The following is an 18,681-nucleotide window of genomic DNA, read 5'->3' as shown; positions in this document are numbered from 1 at the left end:
CTTCAGAGCAAGCATATTTTTTTTAAAAAAAACCCAACCTGCTTAAACATATCAGTAGATCCTTCCTTAAATCTGGAAATGGTTACTTATCTCATAGCTGACTGTAAAGTTCTGATAAATGTACCCCCCCCCCCCTCCTTGTGAATCTGGTAGATTTCCAAGGCTATAAACAGTAAATGAAAGAAAGATTGGTGTTTCTGAGTCCCATGAACATGGAGGTGGGCTGGAAACTTCTCTCCAAGGTCCCATCACTGCACTATTTTTTACTCTTCTATTCAGAGCAATTAGGTCTCTCTAGTCTACCAATGTTTATGTTTATTGTGAATTGGATATACCACTCTGGCATTGACTCAATTACACAGCACACAAGGAATACACACTGACATCCAAATTTACTGAACAAAAAATGGTTACAGTATCTCCAGAGAAGACTCTGATTAAAAATACAGTTTAAGAAAACATTTAATTAGTGTCACCTTTTCAGATGTTAATAAGTTCTCTCTACATATGCACATGCTGCAGTTCTCACTCTTTTTCCCCAGTGAGCTAACCCTTCTCCCTATACACTAGTATGTTAGCTGCAAGTGGCTCTTATGTTTTCCATCCAAAAACTTAGTCCATACATAATATTAAAATCCACCATGCTGCTCCTTTGGGCACATCCTTTTGGAGTACACAATAGCGAATGACATAGAGACAGAATTTGTCACCGTTCCGACAGATAACCACAGAAACCAACCCCATGTCGTTCTTTAAGGAGAGAGGGAAGAATCACAGTATGAATGGGCACAACCACTGACCCTCAAAGCCTTGCACTGAAGAATGCTAAAGAATATACGGGATGACTATACTACTAGAAAATTTTAGAGGTTTCTTCATTCATGTTACTTACAAGGCAGCTTTACCCCAAAAGGCATTTTAAAAATCCTTCCATTATCTACAGCAGTGGTTACTCAATTCCAGTTCTTGAGGTCCACAGGCAGGCCAGGTTTTCAGGGTATCCATCATGAATATGCATGAGAGAGATTGGCATACCAAGGAGGCAGTGCATGTAATGACTTCTCTCATGCATATTCATTGTGGATATCCTGAAAATCTGGCCTACCTGTGGACCTCAAGGACCAGAATTGGGTAGTTCTGATCTATAGGGTTGTTATCGACATCTGGGTCATATCTTTATTTGAAAAGGCATAGTTAAGGGGCACATTTTATCAACTGGAAACACTATGGCCCTGTTTCTATAAAGGGTGCCTAAGTCCCACCTAACACTGAGCGGGACTTAGGCATCCAAACTAAGTGGTTAATGAGCCATTTAAGGGTCTTAACGAGTGATAATTGGCACATGGACATCCAAAGAATGTGGATGTCACTTTGTAGGCGCCTCTACAATTTCATGGACGCCCATTGGGCACGGAATAGGTGTGGGCATGGAATGGGCGTGGTCTGGGTGAGGCTTCAATATGGGCATCCTTTGATTCATTTGCATAACGCTGAGCAACCTAAGGCATCCATCTTATGCCTACATTGTAGGTGAATGAAAACTAGGTCTACTTTTGAGCATAGTTTGGGCTGCAGATAGATCTGAGTTCTATGGACAGAACTTAGGCACAGTTTGGATGTCCTTAATGCGATCTGCTAAATAGCTCTCTGGGTTTTTACTTTTGCTTTATTAAGCTCAAAATACATTTAATAAGACACCACAAAAACAGGGCACATCAAAACAGATATATTGCATGCAAAACCTTCTATTTTTGTGGGCAAACAGCAATGCTATTTGATAATTAGAGGAAAAGATCCATTAACTGAAGCACAGCACATGAAAAACACAGCTTTAGGCTTCTTGCTAAAAAGCTACCCTTTTTTTCTGACTATACAGTGCTCCAATCAGCTCATTCTTGAAAGCAAAGAAAGCACATTAAAAAAAATATATAGATTGCATATATAACTTCATTTGCAAAAGCTTAAAAAAGAAAAAAAAACAGATACAGACCTTAGCATGACTTCTACTTCATTGCAAATGAAGGTGTGCAGCTGCAGAATGCTGACCTCATTGTGAGATCATCAAGGTACACCTACAAGGTAGAATGTCACAATTAAAATATGTGCTTGGATTTGAACCTATGACCTCTGGAAGATGGAAACAGGGCTTTTACTCACTGAGACACAGCAGCTTCAACTAATGTCTTTCTTCCTCACATGTGATATGATAGCTCAGGGATCTGCTAAGCTGTGATCTTGTCAGGTATTTTCACCTTCACATGGCTAGGATCACTAAGCTCTCATGGTAGGAACCCCCTGACTGAAAGGAAGCGGCTGTGGCTCAGTGAGTACTAATTACCAGTATATGGATTGTAACTGTGAATTGTGTTATTGTAAAGCATTCTTTGACCTTGGTGCATAATATAACAAGAGAATAATTCTAATCAAATTAGAGACAGCAACAATGTTACAGACTTATTCCTGGTAAAGGAACAGTTGTTGGCATATAATGTCCTACTAACACATTAAAGTGTCATATTTGTCTCTTTAGTTCACACCCTGACCCTAATATGGAGTAAGATGTCTGGTTAGTACTGTCTTCACATGAAAAAGGTGTTCCTATGAGCATTGGTCATTCAGTCCTTGAAACATTTGGTCTTGGAGGATGAGATGTACAATGTCTGCATCTATGAGACGTACAATGTCTGCATCTATGAGACAAACATGGTCTTTCTTGCTGCATAGAGCTTTCTGGACCCCTGTTCGTTTAAAAAAATTAGATAGCTCTAAATCTGATAAATGCTGGCATTGTCATCTTGAAGCAGGGACTTTAGATCATTTGTTATTCTATTGTCCATATATATTAGAATTTTGGAAATCAATCTGGAATCAAATTAATTCCCTATTAGAAAATCATGTGGCATTATCATATGACACAGTTTTATTTGGTATAGAAATGAGGGCTAAGAAACAAATCTCATCTAATAATAACAAGTTATTGCAAATTTTAACTGGAGTTGCCATTCAACAGATCACTTACAATTGGAAGAATTGGATAGACTTAATTATTGTTTTTGGTGGAACTCTGTATGCCATACATATAAAATGGAAAGGACACTAGCTGTCCAAAAAGGAAATTATAACAAATTTCAAGATGTGTGGAGGCCATTAATAGATTATTGTCAAGATTAAAAATATTCTTCCCTGTATAAAATTTTAAGACATTAAAGGGGGGAGGGGGATGGGTATTTTTGATTATAATTGAAACAAATCATTTTCATAAATAAATAAGGGAGGGGGATAATATTTTACATTATGATGATCAATTATAGGATTTCAAGTATATTTGAATGCTTAATTGATAAATGTCAATATTGTACTTGATTTAAGATTTGAAATGAATAAAGATTTTTTTTTTTTTAAAAAAAGAAACATTCATCTATGTTTCTTTGTTGTTTAATAGCATAATTTAAGCAAAGGGGCTCTTTTACAAAGCTGCACTAACAAATGACCTGCACTATGACTAGCACATGGGTTTTCCACACACATTGAGGCCATTTTAATGCAGCTGTAAAATAGCCACATTTTCAATTTCCTCATTTATAGAATAGCGTTTAGTACAATTTTTAGTCAGCACCATTTATAGAATTCAATCCTGATACTTGATTTAAATAGGTGAACAGTAATGAGGTAAAATGCATGGGTTCCTTCTTAATGTTCTTCATGTAATCTTATTTCCACCTGCTGACTAAATATCAGTCTACTAGAGATCGCTACCAGCCATAAATCTATGTATTTTTTATCCCATTATAGTAGCATTATTTCCATACGAACTATGTACCTCACAGATTGGATTTTGGTAATTAAAGCATAAACAGCATTTATAGGGCTGCTTTCCCCTGATTGTGCTGAAATATATGACTCTGAAATATACTGACCAATTTCCATAAGTGTCTTTGCTTCCAGAAGACACTTATGACATCTCTCTTTTCCTTATAACTAGCTATTACATCTATCTCTACTCTCTTTGAGAGTGATTTCAGCTCCTAACTCCTTTCACTTTGGGTTCTGCATCCCCAACCCTATATGTCCAAGTTAGATTGTAAACTCTTCCGAGCAGGGACCGTCTATAAATATCAAAATGTACAGCGCTGTGTATGTCTTTCAGCGCTATATAAGTGATTAGTAGTAGTACTGATCTTTCTCACCTCATTCACTGTTCCTACTGTAATGCTGTACAAAGTCTTTTGTTAGCCATATTGAATACTTGTTGAAAAATTGTAGGATATAAGACCTGCATAGTATAATATAGTATTATTTCTTGGAATTGTATATACCTATCCCAATATTTGTCTCCAGTTTACTAAGTTATAACAAAATAGCATATTTTGACACTATTTTACCGCATGAAAATCCTAGTAGGGTGTTTGGGATTTTTTGATGTTTAGGAAAACCTATAGAAATGTTCCTTTCTTTGCTTCAAATCCAGTGGACCGAATATGTGTGACCACACTCTCCCAACAAAATGGATTCTTTTGTTACTTTTAGGGTCAAATATTTAATATGATTTAAATAGCCAGGAGAGACTCCTGGTCATTTAAATTATCTGCCGAGGACTAACTGGGGATATTCAGAATGAATATGTCCGGTTAACACCCAAGATTAAACTAGCTATTTGGGGGGAATCTCTGGGTGTGAAATCAGCAATTGGCTAGTTAAGTGTTGATATTCAGCACTTAACTGACTAGGATATCTGCATACGTTCCATTTATTATTTTATGTAGCACAAATCATAACAAAAATGTCCATGTACAATCAGAAAATAATATTAAATATTGAACTAAGGCCAGTACTGGGCAGACTTGCACGGTCTGTGTCTGTATATGGCCATTTGGTGGAGGATGGGCTGGGGAGGGCTTCAATGGCTGGGAGTGTTTAGATGGGCTGGAGTAGGTTTTAACAGAGATTTCGGCAGTTGGAACCCAAGCACAGTAACGGGTAGAGCTTTGGATTTTTGCCCAAAAATAGCTAAGAAGAAAAAAAATTTAAATTGAATCAGGTTGGGCAGACTGGATGGACCATTCGGGTCTTTATCTGCCGTCATCTACTATGTTACTATGTTACAAAAAGAGCATAAGAATAGCCTTACTGTGACAGGCCAACGGTCTATCATGTCCAGTAGCCCATTCTCACAGTGGCCAATCCAGGTCACTAGTATCTGGCCAAAACCCAAAGAGTAGCAACATTCCATGCTACCGATCCAGGGCAAGCAGTGGCTTCCCCCATGTCTATCTTTGTGTGGTTCACCACGGCAAAACATTATTAAGTGTTTTCATTATACCCATAAACCCAGAAATCTGAAGCTGGAGCCTGGACATAGCCCGGCACTGACTTTCCAGGGTTAACACCAGAGGATTGTGAAAAACTGCAAGGAGGTATTGAAAGACTGGCCAACCCAAGTCACAAGTGCTTGACAAGATCCCGAAAAGTAAGATTTTATGCTGCTTATTCTAGGGATAAGCAGTGAATTCCCGATGGCCAACTTAATAATTATTCATGAACTTTTCTTTTAAGAGAGAATTCAAACCTTCTTAAAACCCTACTAAGCTAACTGCTTTCACCATATTCTCTGATGAACAATAAGAAATATTTTTTCTGGTTTGTTTAAATCTACTACTTAGTAGCAGTAGATACAGCATGTCTTCTTTGCTGTTGGTGATGAGCACTGTATCATTTGCATGGCACAGGTTGTTTATATTTCGGCCACCAACTTTGAAACAGATACTCTTCTTCCAAATTTGTTTTTCTGAAGATGGTTTCACTGTAGAAGTTGAACAGATGTACAAGTTGAACAGATAAGGTGACAAGATGCATCCTTGCCTGATCCACATTTTATTGGAAACCAATCAGTGTTGCCATATTCAGCTCTTACTACAGCTTCTTGATTTTCATATAGGCTTGATTTTCATATAGCTGAGTTAAGTGTTTGGGTATTTCCATTTGCACTAGAGTTCTCCATAGTTTATTGTGATCCACACAGTCAAAAGCTTTGCTGTAGTAAATGAAACAAAGATTTAGGGGATTTTGGTATTCTTTGCTCATCTTCAATATCAATCTAACATTGGTAATAATGTCTCTTGTTACTCAACCTTCTCTAAAACCAGCCTGAATTTCGGGTAGTTTTGAGCTTGAAGGTGATAGAATAGACGTTGTAAAGAATTTCAATCTGCTGGGCTCTTTTGTAAACAAAGAAGCAACAAGCAGGGAAGAAATACTCCACAGAATAGTACTTGGTCACTCTTCAATGAAGGTCGCACCATCAGAAGAGAGAGAGCACTGGAGAAGGACATCATGTTTGGGTAGATTGAAGGGACCAGGCGAAGAAGGCGACCTACAATCAGATGGCTAGACACATTGGCAACAACCATGGGGATGACACTGGAGGACCTTCCTGGACTAGCACAAAAACCATTTCTTTTTAGATCCGCAATTCATCAAATCACTAGGGCTCACACACGAGTCGATAGCACCTAACAATAACTTAGTAGCATCATCACATGCCCCATAGTCCTAATATTTTTTGAAAGAGTAAACAAGCAATTCACATCTAACTGTTCCACTCCACTCAGTATTTTATAAATCTCTATCATATCTCCATTGAGCTGTCTCTTCTCCAGACTGAAGATCTATAACTGCTTTAGACTTTTCTCATCAGAAAGTCACCACATCCCTTTCATCGCCCTTCTCTGTACCTTTTTTAAGATATGGCAACCAGAATTGCACACAGTATTCGAGGTACAGCCGTACTATGGAGCAATACAAAAGTATTATAACGTTCTCATCTTTGCTTTCCATTCCTTTCCCAATAATTCCTAACATTCTATTTGCTTTCTTAGCCACCACCACACATTGACTAAGAGTTTGAAAGCATCCTTAACGATAACACCTAGATCCTTTTCTTGGGCGGTGATTCCTAATGAAGAACCCTGCATTGTCTAGCTATAGTTCAGCTTCCTCTTTCCCATATGCATCACTTTGCACATGCTCACATTAAACACCATCTGCCATTTTGATGCCAAGTCTCCCAATGTCCTCTTGCAATTTTTCCACAATCCTCTTGCAATTTAACAACTTTGTGTCATCAGCAAATTTAACTATTTACTAGTTATTTCCATCTCTAGATCACTGAAAAATAAGTTAAAAAGCTGCAGTCCCACACAGACCCCTGGGAAACCCCACTATTTACCCTTCTCCATTCAGAATATTGACCATTTAACCCTACTCACTATTTTCTTTTAACAGGTTCTTAATCCACAATAAGACATTACCTCCTATCCCGTGACTTTCTAATTTCCTCAGAAATCTTTCATGAGGTACTTTGTCAAATACCTTTTGAAAATCCAGATATACAATATTGACTGGCTCACTTTTATCCACATGTTTATTCACCCCTTCAAAGAAATGTAGTAGATTGGTGAGGCAAAATATCCCTTGACTAAATCTATGTTGGCTTTGTCTCATTAACCTTTGCTTAAGTATAAGCTCTGTAATTTTGTTCTTTATAATAGACCCTACCATTTTGCCCTGCACTAATATCAGATTCATGGATCACCTCTGGAAAGTGGCATAGTAAAGGGGGGTGGGGTGGACCACCCCAAGCACCATTTTTGAGAGGGAGACCTCTCCTCTTCTCCATCCCCCCACATATCTCTTGAAATGTTCACCAATGTGAGCAGCATCTTCCACTTGCTGCTCATGCCAGCTTTGGCTCCCTTCTGATGTCACTTCCCGGTCGTGGGATCAGGACATGATGTCAGAATGGAACCGAGGCCATTGTGACCGGCAGGTGGAAGATGCTGCTTGCGCCGGTGAACATTTCAAGAGGTACTCGGGGACGCTCAAGTGGTGGGAAAGAGTGGGGGCTTGGCGCCAACCTCCCTCACTATGCCACTGCCTCTGGAACCCTTTTAAAAATTAACGTTGTCAGCCACCCTCCAATCTTCTTGTACCATGCTGAATTTTATTGATAACTTACAGATTACTAATAATAGCTCTACAAGTTCATTTTTTCAATTCTATCAGTACTCTGGAATGTATACCATCTAGTCCAAGCAATTTGCTACTCTTCAATCTGTCAAATTGCCCCATGACATCTTCCAGTGTTACAGAGATTTGTTTTAGTGTACTGCTGTTCATCTAATAAAGTCATGTGCTGCTCACTTTTTCCATTACTTGCTCTGCTGCCTCTTACCTACACTGGTAGCCCTCATATCCCTTCTGTGCCCTTCTATCTCCTTATCCTTCCATGCCCCCCCCCCTCCCCTCCTATTATTCTCTTAATAGTTCTGACAGATAACGCTGCTGCAGTGTTTTCCTCCTCATATCTTCCCCATTAAAACCCCTCTCATTACTATTTTTACATTTACCTCCCCCTAGTGCTTTTTGCTTCATTATAAAGTATTACATTTAGTACAACCTTCAATCACTCCACAGAGAAGGAGAATCAGAGACAACCGAGGCAATACCCACATACATCCAACCCCTATTAAGAAGGATGTTGAAGGAACTAGGGAATTACTTGCTCAGGCCTTGTTGAAAAAGAAAGATTCTATGGAAACAAAGACTTTGAAATCCAGTGTGATGCTAAGAAAATAAAGAACTGCTGGGATGGTAAGGATAATAAGATATACCTTAGTTAAGATGAGAAATACAAGACGCAGTAGAGAAAGTAATTACCAGTAGGTGAAGGTTCAGAGAGGAAATTTCAGTTCGATAGGAGAGGGGGAAAAAAAAAGTAATCTGTGGACACAGAAAAATTAAACCACTGCATACCAGGATGGGGGGAGGGAGAGTGGACCAGAAGTTATTCACAAAAGGAGAAAAAAATGGTTCATTGCAAAGAACAGAAATATACAAAGGGAGAATCAAATGCAGAGTAGAAAAAACTCATGCAAAAGAGAGAGAAATTAACTACTTGTGAGAAGGGAAAGACCTTGATCAACTGCACAAAGTAAAAAATAAACAGTAAGAAAAGGAATTAACAAGTAGGCATGTGCATAATAGAAAGGGAGATAAATAAATCACTGACCAGGGGAAAAAAATAAATCATTGGTTGGTGAGGAAAAAATCATCTGGAAAGACAGAATCTAATTATTATGGTGGGGGAGACAGATTTTTAATCATTTGGAGAGTGGTAGAAAAATTTACACTGGAGAGAGAGGACAAGAGACAAATAAATAACCATGGGGACACAATCACTGACACTAGAGAGAAGGGGTGCAGGTGAGAAATTAACCACTAGTAGAAAGTAACTAATGAAAATGAACAGACAGGTTAATTACTGGGGTAGAGTGAAGAAATCATTGGGGCTGCAGGGGAACTAATTTGGCTGGATGTAGAAATTACACAAAATGTAAAAAGACAAGAAAAACAATGAGGTAAGTGTTCTAACATTACTACAGAAAAAGAAATAAATAGAAATTAAACAAAAGAAAGGAAAATAAGGTGATACCTTTTTATTGGCCCAACAATAAATTTCTTGACAAGCTTTTAAAGAAACAGCCTTCCTCTTCAGGTCTGCAACAAACTCAAAACTGTATATGATGAAATATGAAAGACATTCCAATCACAGTCTCAAGGTGGGGGTAGGGAGGAGTGACAGAAGAAACAGGGAGATAAGAATAGGTAATCAGAAAGTGACAAACCAGTATAATTTTAAGGTTTGTTACTTTATACAGGAAATAAAGAAGCTTCTTCTCAAACCTCGGACATCTCAGCAATGATTCCTATCCCTCAGTGCTATTGGTATGAGGGTGTCATGGCAGTAAGTGCAGGAGAGTAACCGTCTCTCTTTTACACACTTGCAGATTTGCTTTCTAAATACAACAGGGGAAAGGGGATAGGAATAAACAAGAGAAAGGAAGGATAGAGGGACAAAGAGAACAGGCTGGGTGCAGTGCAGAAGATGGAAGAAGAGGAACCAGTGGCATAGCCATAGGGGGCATTGGGAGCAAGGGCCTTAAAGTTTGGGTTTAGGCCCCACTACAATTGATATATAGTCTGCTGCCTTGGCTGGTGGGAGTCCCCAAGCACCTCCCCTCCCCCCAGCGGAAGTACTACTCTGTGCAAAGCTAGGATGTCCTGGCAGTTAGCAGCACTTTTGCAAGGTTGCTGATACACAGATCATTCTCCATGTGCATGCTCAGTTTTTATGTATGAATGGAGAGGCAGGCCTCACTCACACTCATGCAGTCTTAGATCATCTAATCGTAAATTGCTGACGGTCCCCTCCCTTCATATAATAGGAACCAAAAGACATGACATTTTCTCAGTTGTAGCCCCTCAACTTGAGAATACCCTACTAGCTCTTGTTAGAGAAGAAGCTAATCTCGAATGTTTCAAAAGCATACTCAAGAGTCATTTATTTAAAGAAGCTTTTAACATTTGATTTAAATTTTACAGTATCCTTTTTAACTCCCTTAAGGAAATAAGCACCAACGAGCCCTTTCCTTTTGTTTTTTTTTTCCTCATTTGTCTTTCGTTCCTATCCAAATTGTATTTCTAACTCTATTTCTTTTTGTCTCCCGTCTGTCTGTCTCATTTATCCCTTTTTAATGTCAATTATTAGTTGATGTTTCTTTGTAATTGCTTTCTTTTTGTAAGTATTAATGGTATTGTTAATGGCATTTTTATTATGTTTATGCTCTTTTTTTATATATATTGTAAACTCGCTTAGAAATTAGATAAGCGATTAAATCAAATTTTAATAAAACCTTGAAACCTCATGTACAGGGGAATGGCCGGTGTGTCAGCAACCCAAGAAAAACGTTGCTAACAGCCAGGTTTCAGGTAGAGGAGGGATTCTGCTGGCGAGGTTTGGAGGCTGCCGCTACCACTTTGGTCTCTGGAAACTCAGTCAGAAAATCTATAACCAATATGCATGAAATAAATTTGCATACACTGGGTTTAAAATACAATCAAGTTTCTATCATCCATATTATGGATTTCCTGAAAACCTAACTCGTCGTGGGGTTCTCCAGGACAGGTTTTGAAATTCTTGTCTTGGAATTTATCCATCTAGGTTTTAGTTAAGGTGACTGTTTTCTCCTAGTTAACTTGGATATCTTAGCTGCCTTTGATATCATTCATCATCAAGTGCTGCTTAATAGATTGTTTTCCATTGGTTTATCGGGCACGAGTTTATCGGATTAGGAACATCTGACTTATGTTAGACTCGTACTTACGAACAGGGGGTCCTGCTTCTTCCTTCAGTGTTCCAATGCACCCCTCTCTCCCTCTATTCTGTGTCCCAAGTTCGTGCCTCCCTTTCACGAGTGCTTATCTCCTCCTCCTTCCAGCTGCACTCATTTCTCTTTACAAAGCCATGAGCATGCGGCTGACATGATGCACTGGGGCAGGGCCTAAGGCCTCAGAAGCATTGCAGGAGGCATTGGAGCAGGAGGGACTGAGCACCCCTCCTGCTCCATTATAGGTACAGGGAGAGGGAGTGGGGAGGGGACGGGGGATAGGGAGGGGGCATCCCTTGGATGGCAGAAGGAAGTCGGCATCCCTCCTGCCATTTGTTTTTTTTTTGGGCGGAAGTGGGAACCCTCCTGCCATAATTTTAAAGCAGTGTCGGGCATCGGCGGGAGGGGAGGCACATTTTGGGTTGAGTTCTGGGAGGGAGGGGAGAAAGGGCACATGTTGGGAGAGGGTGGGGGGCTTTTTTAATTATCTGCCCAATTAAATATCAAAATATCTGCTTGACAGTAGCGACAGGAGGGTGCTTCTCCTGTCACTGCTGTCAGGGCTCTGCCCCAATTCAATTGGTTTTGAGTCGGAGTTTGCATGTAAACTTGATAGTGAATCAATCGCTGTTTTAAAATTGGCCAGGAATCAGCCAACAGTGATTGACTCCACTATCTTAAGTGAAACTAGGCCTAATTGGTTAGCATGTGGGCAGGGAGGGTGAGAGGGGAGGGAAGGAGTGAGTGGGCATGTGGTAATTCTACAGCAGGGAGGGAGGAAGGGGGAACACTTTGATTCTACTTGAGGAAGGGAGGGAAGGGACGCATGGTGATTCTACAGCTAGTTGACAGCCAGGACAGACCCAATACCTCACCTCAGGGGAGGGAAGGATCGCTCCCATCCTGTTTTGGCTTACCACACCACTGGACCACCAGGATTTAAAGTGGACCCAAGGAGAGGCTAATGCTAGGATTGGGAGGGGCAAGGTGGGTGTACAGCTGGGCGGCACTTGAATACAAACCCTCAGTTTATATTTGAGTTAATATTTTTCCCCTAAAAGAGGGGGGGATGTTATCTCAGTTTATATTCAAGTATATACGGTATTAATGGAGAAGCTGGACAATTTTATTATTGCTTTTTTTGTGTGTGCAAAGCACTGCATTGCCTGCAGAAAGACTTATAATCCTACCCCTGAATGATAAAACTTAAAAGACAATAAAACTGCATGAAATGTTTCATTGCAGAAGCTAGTGTCAATATTTGAATCTGTTCACTGTTTAGTCTCTCCCACACTGTAGATTCTCATTATGCATTCTTTCAGCAGCTTCCCAACACTTGACAAACTGCTAAAAATCATCAGCCATCCAGTGAAGCAGGAATGGTCTGCAGAACTATGAGACCGTGTCAAATACAAAAAGACATCTAGCTACTGTACAATAGGTTTCTCTGTGCTAGACAAATAACATTACAAAGCCTAACTATAGATATTGGCTTACTTTTAGAAAACCTATTACAAAAAGTGCATTCATTAAAAATTAGAATAATATTTAGAAAGATATTTTAAATACTGATAATCAATGGGCATTGAACAAAGAGCACTGTTTCAAAGCTTTGTTAGGAAGTATTATCATAAACCAATGAAAAAATTAGAATCTGGTGTAGCATGTTATACAGTTTGTTTTCCTGATCTAATATTACATACATATACTGTAGATACAATTAAGACACTACCTTCAAATCTGTTAATGGGAATCTACAGTGTAATAACAATTATCTGTTGCATTTAAGAACTGATCATAGCAAGGGAATCTTCCTGCCGTGATTGGCTTAGTGGCTGCAGTAGGGAACCTGTCCCGCCGCAAAGCTAGACGGCAGGAGGGATGCCCAGTCCCTCCTGCTGGAACCCCAGAAGCTCCCCCTCCCAAATGTCTGTGGCAGGAGCAGCACCCAATTCCTCCTGCCACCATCCCCATAGATCACCAACAGAAGGGATGCCCAGTTCCTCCTGCCGGACCCACCCCCCACCCGCCCCGAAGATCACTGGCAGGATGGATGCCCATTCTCTCCTGCCAGAACCCCTCTGAATACCCCCCACCTTAATACCCCCCAAGCCCACCTGGATTCCCCCCAATACCTTTTTCTTGTAGGATGGCCAGAGGGATGCTTACTCCCTCCACAGAATGGTGGGCCTTCCCCTTCCCAGTGCATCCTAGAGGGGTCTAAGGCCAACCCATATGCCCTCCATGGTAGTAGCCTAAGCCAACTGGAGTCTTGGGCCACTCCCAGTGCATCCTCGAATGCACTGGGAGGGAGGCCTAAGATTCTGGTTGGCCCAGATGCCTAAGGCCCCTCCTATGGGCCAATGGGGATGGGTCAATCAGGTCCTTAGATCTGCACAGGGAAGGGGAAGGCCCGCCATTCTATAGAGGTGGACCTGCCTGCTGGAGGGAGTAAGAATCCCTCAGGCCGGCCTACAAGAAAAAGGTTCCGGGGGGGAGGAATCCAGGTGGGCTTGGGGGGGGATTCCAGTAGGAGGGACTGGGCATTCCTCCTGCTGGTAATCTTGGGGAGGGGGGGGAGCGGATTCCGTGGTCACCGCAGTAAATATGCAGGAAATGAGATATTTGCAACTAGTTTACTGCAGGAATGGGGACAAGACCTTTTACCGCCCCGTGGGAACAGTGAAAAGTTTTGCTCCTATGGTTAAAAAAACTGCGCCCGTGTCAGACTCAGTATCTCCTCCCCAGCTCCTTTTGTGCCCATTTTACCTTCAGGAGCCAGCCATACCACAATGAAGACAGAAGGAACCCAAACCCAAAACCAGAGACCAATGTGATTTGAAGAATAAAATTACCAGACAACAAAAGGTAGAAAAAAGAAATTTATTTTATATTTTGTGATTAGAATAGTTCAGATTTGAAATATGTATCCTATTAGAGCTGGTATTACACATAACTGGGGACCGCAAAGCCCAGGCTGTGCTTCTTTAGCTTCCCCTGCTATGCTTCATAAAAGAGATGAATATTAAAAACCAATAAATATAGAGTTATAGATAAATAATTCGTAATAAATATTTATAAAAAATAGACCGATGAAGACCTTGGTGAAACTGTGAATGAAATCCCTATGCAGGCTGCACCGCTGAGGTCTTAAAGCGGGATTGAACTGAAAATACCTAAGGTTGCTCGTGTTTTTTGAATATTGGAAAATAACCTTAGAAGAGAATCATACTATTGCCTAATCTAACGATATATTTTTTCACCATGTCATTCTCTAGGTGAAAGGCTGGCTTGTTTCCCACGCCTTTAATATATTTGGTGACTCCCCATCTGGACTAGTTGACCACACAAATTATAACTAAGACCAGTTACATATACCTTATTCAAATGTAATTTGAAATCAGTGTAGCCTGCCAACTGTCTATCCCATCAGCTTTGTTCTTTCTTTCTATGTACCTGGTTCTATAAACAGTGCCAGAAGTTAGGTGACTAGATCGGCATGCCTTGCCGATCTAGGTGCCTATCTTAATTTTTTTAATTGGCATCATTAATTGAAAATGCCATTATAAATCAAATTAAAAACTATTAAAAAACTAATTTTCCGGTAGGTGCCTAAAGGAGGGTAAATGTGTGGTAACTGCAAAACCTACTGCACTTTAGTAAAAGGGCCCCTAAGCAAATAAATAAACAAGATGAAGATAGGGGAGATATAAAGTAAATGCAAAGCAGTGGTTAATTAAGGAACTTTTTACTGAGCAAAAGTATATGAGAATGAGATAGAAAATGAATTTAATTAATTAATGAAAGTAACTTATGGGGTTCATATGATAAAACACATCCTTGCAGTGGATGAGATTTTTTTTCATGTTATCATAAGACAGATATGTATACAGTACATCTGAAAAATAACTTACAGCTCCCCCCTGGATGTCTTTTCACAGCTAGTTAAGCATGGTTGGAGGGAGGGATAATTAAAGAGCCACTTAAGCAGCAAGGCAGTTTAATTGGTATTTAAACTGAAAAGAGGGACCACTTTAATTTGACTAATCATCTAAAAGTATTGAGCCAAAAGCAATCTATGTGTATATGAGAAAAGAAGATAAAGAGGAGAAAGGTGGGAGGAATTTCACCATTTTGCTTCAGCAATGGCACTTCCTAGAAGGAATTTGCATGAAGGAATATTCTATTCATTGAATATTTGTTCCCTTATATTCTAGTGTTTTATTCTACTTCATTTAAAATCTTCAATTTAATAACTTTTTTAAATGTATTAGAAATTTGTAATATATGCAAATTAATTACACGCATGTTAATGTGCCACATAGACTTACAAAGTTACTATGGTATTTTGTAAATCTAAGTGCTTTGAAAATCAGAACCTAAATCATTTTATTAGCATTAATATTTTATAAGTGTCCTAATGGACCAAATGCATGCTAATGGATACACATCCCTACTTCCTAGTAAGTTACAGAACATCAGTTCTCTTAAGTACTCTTAAAGTGCATCAGGTTTGTTTGTTTGTTTTTTTTGGGGGGGGTTGTTGTTGTTGTTGTTTTTTCTTTATGGGAAAAGGACTTGTATACTGCGTTTTTGTGGTTACACATTCAAAGCAGTTTACATATATACAGGTACTTATTTTGTACCGGGGCAATAGAGGATTAAGGGCCTAATTCACTAAACTTACTGAAAGGATCGTTGTCGGACGATTCTCTGGCTGATTTTTGCCGAGCGACCGAAACACAACCGAGTTTACATGCAAATGATCTGATCAGGCGCATGCCCTACAGCGATCCAATGGATAATAAGAACATAAGAATAGCCTTGCTGGGTCAGACCAATGGTCCATCAAGCCCAGTAGCCCGTTCTCACGGTGGCCAATCCAGGCCACTAGTACATGGTCAAAACCCAAGAAGTAGCAATATTCCATGTTACCGATACAGGGCAAGCAGTGGTTTCCCCCTTGTCTTTCTCCAGGAACTTATGCAAACCTTTCTTAAAACCAGCTACGCTATCTGCTCGTACCACATCCTCTGACAACGTATTCCAGAGCTTAACTATTCTCTGAGGGAAAAAAAAAATTCCTTCAATTGATTTTAAAAGTATTTCTCTGAAACTTCATCAAGTGTTCCCTAGTCTTTGTAATTTTTGAAGGAGTGAAAAATCAATCCACTTGTACTGTTCTATTCCACTCAGGATTTTGTAGACTTCAATCATATCTCCCCTCAGCCATCTCTTTTCCAAGCTGAAGAGCCCTAACCATTTTAGTCTTTCCTCATACGAGAGGAGTTCTATCTCCTTTACCATCTTGGTCGCTCTTCTTTGAACCTTTTCTAGCGCCACTATACCTTTCTTGAGATAAGGAGACCAGAATTGAACGCAATACTCCTGTATCGCACCATGGAGTGATACAGGGGCATTATAGCATTCTTAGTCTTGTTAACCATCCCTTTTTAATAATTCCTAGCATCCTGTTTGCTTTTTTGGACGCCACCACACATTGGGCAGAAGGTTTCATCGCATTGTCTTCGGCAAGGGTAGGCAATTCCGGTCCTCGAGAGCCAGAGCCAGGTCAGGTTTTCAGGATATCCACAATAAATATACATGAGATAGATTTGCATCTCAAGGAGGCAGTGCATGCAAATCCATTTCATACATAGTCATTGTGATGTCCTGAAAACCTGACCTGGTTCCGGCTCTCGAGGACCAGAATTGCCTATCCCTGGTCTACGGTGATACACAGATCCTTTTCTTGGGTGCTAATCCCCAAGGTGGACCCTAGCATCTGGTAACTGTGATTCAGGTTATTCTTCCCAATGTGCATCACTTTGCATTTGTCCACATTAAATTTCATTTGCCATTTGGACGTCTAGTCTTGCAATTTCCTAAGGTCTGCTGTAAGAGCAATCGAAATGCATGTGCAGAGCATTCTTGTTGGTTCTTGATGCAATGTACACATGTGCTTGTTCTTCACCCTTTACTATGCAGTTAGTGGGCGTGGTTTATTCACATGTCATTGGCAGGCGTCAAATGCGATGGTCGCAAGGCATTGTTGTCGTAAAAAATGCAATATAAGGAATACTAGAAGAGAGATTTCTGTTGACTTGGGAATCGCGCGTCATGTGCAGGCAAAAGTTAATGCAACACACACGGTTAACAAACGCTGGTACCACATGCAGTTTTATACAGTATAGCAATCATGAAGCTCAGTGGCTTCTTGGGCTGTGAAGTGCGAAGCAGACAATGTGACCCCATGACATCATAAACATGCAACCATTGAACACATAAGGAAAGGGTGGATGAAGTTTGCTAGTTGTGCTTTATATTTTTTGTGTACACAGACTACAGGCATATATCGAACAGAACTTCAACACGCTTTAAAACACGCGCTTTAAACACATGTGCTCGCAATGCACCCATGATACCATAACATAGGAATATCTTGGCATATTTTTTTAGTTGTTTTATGCGGGATTGTAACTTCTTGTAAATTCTTCTGCTTTGTGATTCAATCACTACTTACTTTTGCATGGCATTTCCCTTCATTAGCATGCTCGGATTGGAGATTGGGTGAGTGCTCGGAGAACATAACAGTTTTGTGAATTGGGTCGGGGAACACGAACGATCACAATACCAGTCAAACCGGTTTAGCGACGATCGTTACTGGATCGGTGAGTTTAGTGAATCTAGCCCTAAGTGACTTGCCCAGGGTCACAAGGAGCAGCACTGGGAATCAATCCCATAATCTACAGAGGCAGCAGCTCTGCCTCTAGGCCACTCCTCGATACCCTCAATTTAATTAAGTCAAACCACAACATAAACCACACTTTTTGGCCAGTATACTTTCCAGTTTTTGTACTGCTAGGCACTTTGAATATCAAGGACATTACAACAATAGAGAAGACTGCTTTTAGATATTAAGCTTCCCACAGTTGCAATAGCACGGTGTCACACCTCAGTAAATTAATACACATGGTCTCAATACTGATCTGTACTAAAATTAAGAATATAGGGTACTTTGGGATTAGACACTTTCAATAAAACCATGGGCTCCTTTTACGAAGGTGCGCTAGAGATTTTAGTGCACGCTACACGCTAATGCCTCTATAGAGCTTGCGTATTTTTCATGTAGCACGGGATTAGCGAGTGCTAATCTTCAGCATGCACTAAAAACGCTAGCGCACCTTAGTAAAAGGAGCCCAATATGTCCATAATTTAAATTTCTACTTCTTATTTTTGCTTACAATTATGTAGGAAATTGAAAACTATTTGACTATCAAACAGTGCAGATTGTAATTCTTTATCACAGTGCTGTGAACAAGGCTGCCCTGTGAACTTCAAAAAGCTAAGTTGCTCAGCATTTCATATTCTGCTCTTTTCACTGGTTTTCAGCATTATATCTGCTTAATTTCTCTTCTCCTCCCTGTTTCTTACTTAAATTAATGCATTTGGGGAT

At 40.0% G+C, this 18,681-nt stretch overlaps 1 protein-coding gene across 11 annotated transcripts in view; it reads right to left on the bottom strand.

Annotated features, from left to right (window-relative positions):
- NRCAM (neuronal cell adhesion molecule) overlaps positions 1-18,681 on the bottom strand; it is a 391,220-nt gene that overhangs the window by 244,802 nt on the left and 127,737 nt on the right. The window contains exon 4 of one of the 11 annotated variants that reach the window (XM_033958216.1): positions 1,991-2,072. The exons of the other annotated variants lie outside the window; for them this stretch is intronic. The gene's annotated coding sequence lies outside the window, so the exon portion shown is untranslated. The remainder of the gene's footprint in view (positions 1-1,990; positions 2,073-18,681) is intronic. 11 annotated transcript variants of the gene reach the window in all.

The sequence above is a fragment of the Geotrypetes seraphini genome, chromosome 9, assembly GCF_902459505.1.
Source record: "Geotrypetes seraphini chromosome 9, aGeoSer1.1, whole genome shotgun sequence".
Lineage (NCBI taxonomy): Eukaryota > Metazoa > Chordata > Amphibia > Gymnophiona > Dermophiidae > Geotrypetes > Geotrypetes seraphini.
Note: the sequence above shows the minus strand (reverse complement) of the source record. Positions and strands in the feature narration are given on the sequence as shown.